The sequence below is a fragment of the Echinops telfairi genome, unplaced genomic scaffold (genome assembly GCF_000313985.2).
Source record: "Echinops telfairi isolate 266 unplaced genomic scaffold, ASM31398v2 ScPeMD7_2291;HRSCAF=2852, whole genome shotgun sequence".
NCBI lineage: Eukaryota > Metazoa > Chordata > Mammalia > Afrosoricida > Tenrecidae > Echinops > Echinops telfairi.
Window position 1 is genome coordinate 40,016,170 of NW_022106189.1, and position 8,406 is coordinate 40,024,575.

General features: G+C 48.7%; 1 protein-coding gene across 1 annotated transcript in view; it reads left to right on the plus strand.

Annotated features, from left to right (window-relative positions):
• The window catches only part of WWOX (WW domain containing oxidoreductase), a 975,529-nt gene that overhangs the window by 326,049 nt on the left and 641,074 nt on the right, over positions 1 to 8,406 (plus strand). The gene's annotated exons all lie outside the window — the stretch shown is intronic.

The following is an 8,406-nucleotide window of genomic DNA, read 5'->3' on the forward strand; positions in this document are numbered from 1 at the left end:
GGGAGGGGGGAGGGAGGGGAAAAATGAGGAGCTTTGCCAGGGGCTTAGGTGGAGAGCAAATGTTTTGAGAATGATGAGGACAATGAATGTACAAATGTGGTTCAACACAATTGATGTATGTATGGATTGTGATAAGAGTTGTATGAGCCCCTAATAAAATGACTAAAAAAAAAAGAACGTGGTAAGGATAAAAAAAGATCTAGCATATATTAAAGCAGTGTACATTTGTCTTCAATATGGAAATTGTTCTAGATATTCCTTATTCAAGACCTTTTTGTTCACAGACAGCTCCCCCAACCCCCAAGTATACCAATCTCCCTGAGTTTCCTCACGGTTTGCTATTGATCTGGCAGCTGCTCTTTGAATTGTTCGATGTACCCTGTAACTTGTTTAAGATACCCTACCTGGGCTACTAGTTTAAGTAATATATTCATAAATTGATTAATCATTACAGTAAGACTTATTAGCTGCATTTACATCTGCGTGTTATCCACAATTGACTTGTCATCTAATAATCATGCATACTTAAGCAGAAGCTGGGCTTTCCATTCCAATTTAATAATTATCCAGTTGGAAAACAATTGGGTTGACATCAGGAAGCAGGGTGGTTACAGGACTTTGGAGTGTGGTCTCGCCAAGCCTATGGCTGCTCTGTAGTTTTCCAGGTGCAATAAATAGTCCTCTCCTGCCTGAAAAATGAACTATAGGAAGTGACCCAAATTCTGTGGGCCCACTAAGAAGCTTGCTGAAGTTTCCCTGGAGTCTCAGTTCTGATGGTGTGTGTGGATGGTGTGTGTGTGTGTGTGTGTGTGTGTGTGTGTGTGTGTGTAGTGGTGGTGTGTGTGTGTGTGTGTGTGTGTGTGTAGTGGTGGTGGGGGTATCAGAGAGGTAGAGACTGAGGGGGTGGGCAATTGATGGGATTGTGTCTTTTAGTAGTTTTCTAGCCTCCACTTCCTGTGGGAGGCCCTTCCTTGTTAGTTTTCTGTGTGTGCACGCACACGCACCAGGACACCACAAAGCTCTTGTTTCCCGTGAGGCAACAGAGCTCTGCTCTGCACCCGTGAGGCCCATGGAAGTGAGAATCGACCCCTCAGGTTCTTGAGGTGACTGTTGACAGACCTTCCATGCAGGCGCCCAGCCTGTGAGGGCACAATTCCCTCTGAGACCCTGCTTATGCATGCATGTCCTTTCAAAACTCCGCAGAGAGCTTATCACTGTGATTTGGGCGTACATTTGCAGAGCAAACTGGTTTTCCACTCAGTGATTTGTAGACATCTTGTTGAGTGACATGGATTGCAGTCCCTGTGATCCATTCCCCTTCGACCCTTTGCTTCCATTTCCATCCGTCCTTCTCTCTGATCCCTTCCTGCCTCCGCAGGGTTATCTCTGGGCAAAAGCTGCCGTTTCCATCTCATTGACTTGGTTGTCCTAAGGAGTGCATATGTCCCTGGTATAACCATTCACCGTATAGCTGTAGCTGAGAGTTGAGCTACGGGATGAATTCCGTTCTAAGCCTGAAGTTTGACTAAAGGTCATGTGGTCTTGGAGGTTCCACCAGACTCTATGAGACGAATAAGCCTGGTCTTCGTGACCATTTTGAGTCTTCTTCCATATTTTTCTCCACTCTACCCAGGACCTTCTCTTGAAATCCCATTCAGAGCAGCCAGCCGTAGTAGCCGGGCACCATCTAGTTCTTCCAATGTCTGGATTCATAGGATACACGCACTTTTAGTCCCCTTGTTGTTGTGTTTTATGTTGTTCTTTTTAGTGGCTGCTGGCTCATGGTGGCCCCATACACAATGGGAGGAGACCTGTGTGATTCACACAGTTTCACTGGTTGGTTTTTGGCAGTAGTCTTTTGGCTTATTCTGGATGCTCTTTTGAAATCTGCACAGAATCAACTGGAGATGACCAACTTCACTGTCAGGTGGGCTGCATTGGGTGAGAGTCACACCAGGGTTCCTGCTCTACCCCCATCCCCCAAGGTCATTGTTAAAAGCAGCCTTTTGGAGGTAGATGGGAAACGATGGCTGCCCTTGGGCCTGTAGGAGCCCTGGTGGCATAGAGCGTTAAGCATTGAGCTGCTAATCTCAGAGTCAGCAGTTTGAAACCACCAGCTGTTCTGAGGGAGAATGATGAGCCTTACTACTTCCATAAAGAGTGGCAGTCTGGGACTCCCACAGGGGGAGTTCCGCCCTGTCCTGTGGAGTTGCTGTGACTGCGAATGCACTCGATGACATTGAGGCCATTCCTGACTCCCAGGCAGCCCCTTTCCGGCTGTCTCTTGAGGATGAGGGTCTTGTCAGCCACACCCGCCTCGAGGTGTTGTGATTTTCTACTTGTTAGCCCCCAACCCCGCAGGCACTTGTCCCCACCCTGCAACATTCATGCAGTGGGGTGGGTGCGGGGTGTTGGTGGTGGGGGAGGTGTTGCAGGAGTACCTCATAGTGGGTGTTTGTCCAGCACTGCGTTGACAGTGCGCTGCCTGCTGCAGAAGGACACCGGTGCACAGCGAGCCACTTTGCTTGTGGCAGGAGGCAGCCCCTTGGGGGGCCGCCGGTGGGTGCCAGATGAAAGAACAGTCTGCTGTGGGCCTGGCTCCCAAAGGCCCACCCTTCTCCCAACTTGGGGCTTCATGCATTATTGAGAACTGTCCTCACTCGGCCAGCCACCTGTCAGCACAGCATACGTTTCAACAAAGGCATCAGGGCTGGACCAAAAGCTGGAGCGGATAAATGATTCACTGCGTTTAATGATCAACATACAGATTATTAAACCTCTCACTTACCTCAGAGCCTGCATGGCCGCCATGAAGAGTGGGCATAATTCAGAGTCGTGGACGCCTAGGTGATGGGAAGCAAAGCCCCTTTGCAGGGGTGGCTGTGTGCACCGGCTACCTGTGGGTGTGGATCAGGCCAGTGTGGGGGGTGTGTGTGGGGGGGATTGGAAAACCCTAATTTGCAGCATTTACTGATTCAGATCTCCCACCTTTCGGGGGGTTGTTGAGTATGTGAACTGTCTGTACCACACACTAAATCCAAATCAAACCCATTGCTGTCAAGTCAGTCCCAGCTCTGTGCAGCTAGGTAGGACCCATACAGCCAGTGCCTAGGTCTCCGAACCTGCATTTTTAATCAAGCAGACTGCCACAGCTTTCTCTCCGGGAGCGGCTGGTGGGTATCAACCAATGGCCTTTCTGTTAGCACCTGCTTGCTTAACACAGTGCCACCAGGGATTCTCTGGTTTCCACTCAGGGACTCCACACAACTTCCAAACCAAACTCACTGCCGAATCATAGCAACTGAGACTGGAACTCTTTACAGGAGTAGAAAGCCTCTTTCTCCCTTAGAGTGACTTGTGGGTTTGAACTGTTGACCTTGTGGTTAGCAGCCTAATTCGTACCCCACTACACCACCACATAACCTCCAGAACCAAATGATAGATGGAGGTACTGAAAGAGCTCAGGCGGACCAACTTTCATGCGTGTAAGCTGTTACTGGTTTTGAAGTATCTTTACTGAATTGCAGGAGCCCCAGTGGTGTAGTGATTACACATTGGGCTGTGATCCGCAGGGTTGGTAGTTTGAAACCACCAGCTGCTCCCAGGAAGAAAGACTGAGCTTGATATTCCTGTAAACCAGGGTGTCAAATTGGCGGCTCACGGGCCTCATGCGGCCCCCGAAGTAATTTTTTGTGGCCCACGATGCTCTGAAATAAGATGTAACAAGGGAATTGTGTGTACAGTATTGCCTTGATCTCCCCTAAGCGCTATTTTCTTCATAACAATTTTTTTCTATTTTCATTTTATTTCCGAGCATTGCAGGCCACAAAAAATTACCTCAGGGGCCGCATGTGGCCCTCGGGCCACCAGTTTGACACCCCTGCCTTAAACAGTTACAGTCTCAGTTACAGTTACGGCCTCCTTAAACAGTTCCATAGAAACCCACGGGGTGGCTATGAGTCAGCATTGGCTCAATGGCAGTGAGTTATTGAATTGTAAGTGTATGTAATTTAATATGTAATATACCCGCCATTCTGGCAATTCTAACTCTGAGCAGCCCTGCACCCGAGCAGACGGCCTTGTCTTTTCCCCTCGAAATCAGACTGTTCACCTTGCAGTTAGCAGCCCAGTGTGTAGCCTGCTTCACTGCCAGGGTGCCTTGCGTGCACAGCCCCCTAGTTATGTAATGAGATCTGTTCTAAGCTTGTCTTTGGTAGAATCCATAGAGACATCAGCACAAGTGCCTGGCATTCCTGCTTAGCCTGACTTCATCGCAGGAGGGAGAGTCAGGGTTTTCTGCTCCTCCAAAGAGTGACAGTCTTGGAAACCCACAGGGGTAGTTCTACCCTGTCCCACAGGCTCACAGTGAATCTATACCAGCGCCATGGCAGTGAGTCGGGAGGCAGAAGCCATAGCCGTTCCCCGGATTTAAAAGGTGCCCATGCAGAAAGCAAAGGTGCTGGTGACAAAGGCGTGGCTGTGGATAGGGGCTGGTTCAGTACTTTCAGATTTACTCACATACCTATAAAGGGAAGTAGGAACTGTCCCTGAGTCCACTTTTATAGCCTGTGTTCAATAACCAGCTCACAAAAATGCCGGACAAATTTAGCAGTGGGCTCTGTCCAGCTCCCGCCTGCCCTTATGGGTGCATTTAATTTGCTCAAGCCCCCCTCCCCCTGCTTTTACTGAGGCCCAGGAGTCCTCCCCAGCCAGGGTTCTTCGAGCACTATGTCCCTGCACCCTTCCCTGCTGGGCTATGCCGAGCTGGTTGGCGAGCTGCTAGGTGTCCTGGACAGTGAGGAGACTCACGCAGCCCGGCTGGCATACTCCCGGTGCTCCTGATATTAAGGACAACAGCATTTTGCCACAAGCTATAACGAGGTGATTGCTGTAACAACAGCACAGTGACACGAGACTGTGTTTTGCAATTTTCTTTAATATTAATGTTGGATAAATAATTTATCTTTTGTGCTCTCTCTCTCTGTTTCTCCCGCCCCCTCTCCCCCGAGGTTGGCATATTTATTTATTTATTTCCTCTCCAAGACGTTAACACAGGCAGGCGCTAGGTCCCCCTCAAAAGACTAAAGCTAAGACCTGGATACCACCCCCACCCCCACCCCCTTGCTTATAAGAACCAGATGTGTCAGCAGAGTTGGGCCTCTGGGAATTGTTTGCAGGGCTCCGCATCCTGCCTCTTAATACGAACTAATGAGATCTATTAGGGACCAGCCCACACGTTTAAGGGAGGCCCTTATTAGTGTGTCATCTGTGCATGCTGCTGGAACATCTGGACTGACTGACAACACACCCAAGTTTGGGGAAAGTCCGCAACATAACTACCTGCTACCTTCTTGAGGACCTGCCTGCCGATGCTCCTTAGAAGGCAAGCGCAACCCACCCTCGGCAACTGGGGCAGGTGGGTCTTGGTGACAGGGGCTGCCCTGAGGATTGTGGGGTGCCTGGCAGCCACCTCTGGTCTGTGCCACCTATAAGTCAGTGCCATCTTATTAACAAGACTCGTTGCCATCGTGGTGACAACAACTCACAGTGACCCTATAGCACAGGGTAGAACTGCCCCTTTTGGTATCTGAAACAGTAACTCTTTACAGGAAGTAGAAAGCCTCATCTTTCTCCCAAGGAGCGGCTAGTGGATTTGAACTGCTGACCTTGTGGTTAGCAGCCCAACTTGTAACCATTACTCCACCAGGGTTCTGCTATCATAATAGAGGCAATAGAAAAAGGGGTTCAAATTCCTACCAGGAGGCAAACTAGTCACTGAACCCAAGAAGCCTGTGATCCAGGGTCATGGGGAAGGGGGAAGGGAAAGACTCCTTCACTGTTCTTTCCTATTCCCTTCCAGCTCCTTGCCTCCAACTAGGAGCCCTCCTTTCCCCAATGTGGGACCAGGAATGGGCAACCTTGGATCATTAGGTCAATCTCTCCCCAGGGTCCTTGGATCAAAGAGCTGGAGGAAGAAGAGGGGTGTTTTTCTTCAGGGACCACTAGCCTACATCCTCTGAGCTTCTGCAGCTCAGCAGATGGCATCAGACATGGGGTTTCGAGAGAGGGTGCTGGAGTCTTCTTTGCCTCCCACCGTGGTCACAACATACTTTTCTGAGCTTTGGGGCAGGGGACTGTGCATTTAGAAGGACACGAGGGCTCCCATTGCCCTTGGCTGGGGATGGAGTGGGCAGGGGTGTGACATTTGCTGAATTCTGAGGAAGCTCTCATGCTAAGGCCCTTAAACTTAGCATAGTTGGATCCTGCAGCCCAGGGATGAATATCAGGGTTTCTCTGTTTTACACAATGTGATGACAGCGGGTGGCGCCCTTCATATCCCAGTTCAGGTGCCAGGCACCCTTTGGAATTGTACTCTGGGCCACCTGCTTGACCCTGAACCCCTGCTTGCATTCCCCAGAAGGTTGAGATTCAGCTTGTCCTGCATCTTTTTCAGCAAAGGTAGAACCACTTGACTTTTCAGCTGGTCTGACATTGTGACATCTGCTATCCTGGCCTGACTGCCTCCTGGCCGGCCCTTCCTTGCACCTGGGTCCTTGGTCAGCCGATGAGAGACCCTTTGAAACTGCTGTAGTGGGCATTGTTGGTGTTCTGTGCTCAGTGGGCATAATCTAAGACAGTGGAACTCCAGGACAAACAGACCCAGAGCAGGTCCTTGTGGCCACCTTGGAATTGTGTTACCCTAGCAATACCTGAGTCTTAGTTGCCTTACCTGTTAAGTACTTGCAATGATGCCTCCAGGACCCAGTAATGGGATGGTTGAGATAAAGAATGATCAGTAAGCATCTTGCTCAGCTCTGCTGCACAGGAAGCCAGGACATCAAAAGAATTTCACTATTCTTTTGCATCACATCTACTTTTCACTTAACAACTATCTCATGATCCAAAAATTTACATTTATATCAACTATTTTGCCCATTAAAGGCATACATCTGGTAATAATGAATGCCAAGATGGGCAGTGAGAGTGAACATTGCCCATGATGATTTCAGGTTGGGTGTCAGCGGGCTGGGCCATGATTCTCAGTGGTTTGGCCGTTAGGTATGCTGTGATTTGGCAGGTATATAATGATGTCAGTTGTGCAGTGATGTAATTTGGTAACGATGTAGTTGATCATCTTCCAGTTTGTGATTCCATGTGATCATCCTCATTTTTTGTTCACTTTAACAACCATTCTTGCATAACGTCACCATGTCAACAAGGCAGAGGTGGGTGTATTACCATTTGGGATGATCCTTTAACATTGTGACCAGGCTGCCGAGTCTTCTTTTGCTTGTAGGCCATAAACCTTCCCAGTTTCTCCAGAGGGTCTACATCTCATCGTGAGCCCACCCTGCCCGTGCAGCTAGGGAGGTCACCTCTCTGGCTCAGATGAGATTTTATTTACACTTGTCTCCAGCAGGTCACTAGTGACAGGACATTCCGTTGCGTTTTCCATCAGTTGCCCCTGGACTCAGTTTCTCAATTTGTGAAGTGAGTCTAGGCAGGTCAAATGAGGCTGATTGTCTGACACCCACTACTGACTGTGACATGAACATAAGAGGCCTCCCCAGCTCTGCAGGTCAGCCCATCACTCTACTCAGAACAAGGAGCTCGGGAGCTTCTGGTCTCTTTCCTCAGTCAGATGTCCAAGTGGAAGTGCTTTCACAGTTGCGCTGATCGTTCATATTCCGGGATTTACAAAAGGCCATGGGGTGCCCAGTGCTGGGTCACCTAGTTTTGCTTGGTGTATATCCTTATGCACAACAACAGAACTAAATATATTTTAAAGATTCCTGTTCTTTTTGTTATTGTTGTTCTCTTTATTCTTTAGATATAGTAACTTTCCCAGGGAGACGTACATGTTGATTTTTTTCCTTAGAAAATTTCAAACCTGTGTATATACATATGTGTACGTGTGTGTGTTATATGTACACACCTTTTTAGTTTTTGTCTCTATTTAAGAACACACAGTTTTCTCATGTTTGAGCTTTTTTTTTTTTTGGCCACAAACGTTTTATTTACAAAATATTTAGAGTGCTATACAGCAAGCCCTCCTGGGAGTTTACATCAAAGCCAAGTTGGGGAGAGGCAGTCCTTCTAGGGCAGTGGTTCTCAACCTGTGGGTTGCGACCCTTTTGGGGGCTGAACGACCCTTTCACAGGGGTTGCCCGATTCATAAGTTAAGAAGTAGCAACAAAAATAATTTTATGGTTGGGGGGTCAGCATAACATGAACTATGAAAGGGTGACGGCATTGGGAAGGTTGATAACCACTGCACCAGGACAACCCCAGGTTATGTCAGTTAGGGCTTGGGGGCCTAGGTTCCCAGGCCTTCCAAGACTTCAGCATCCCACCATCCCATCCTAGCACATAGCCTCCCCTCCCCACAAAGCTCAGCTGACCGAA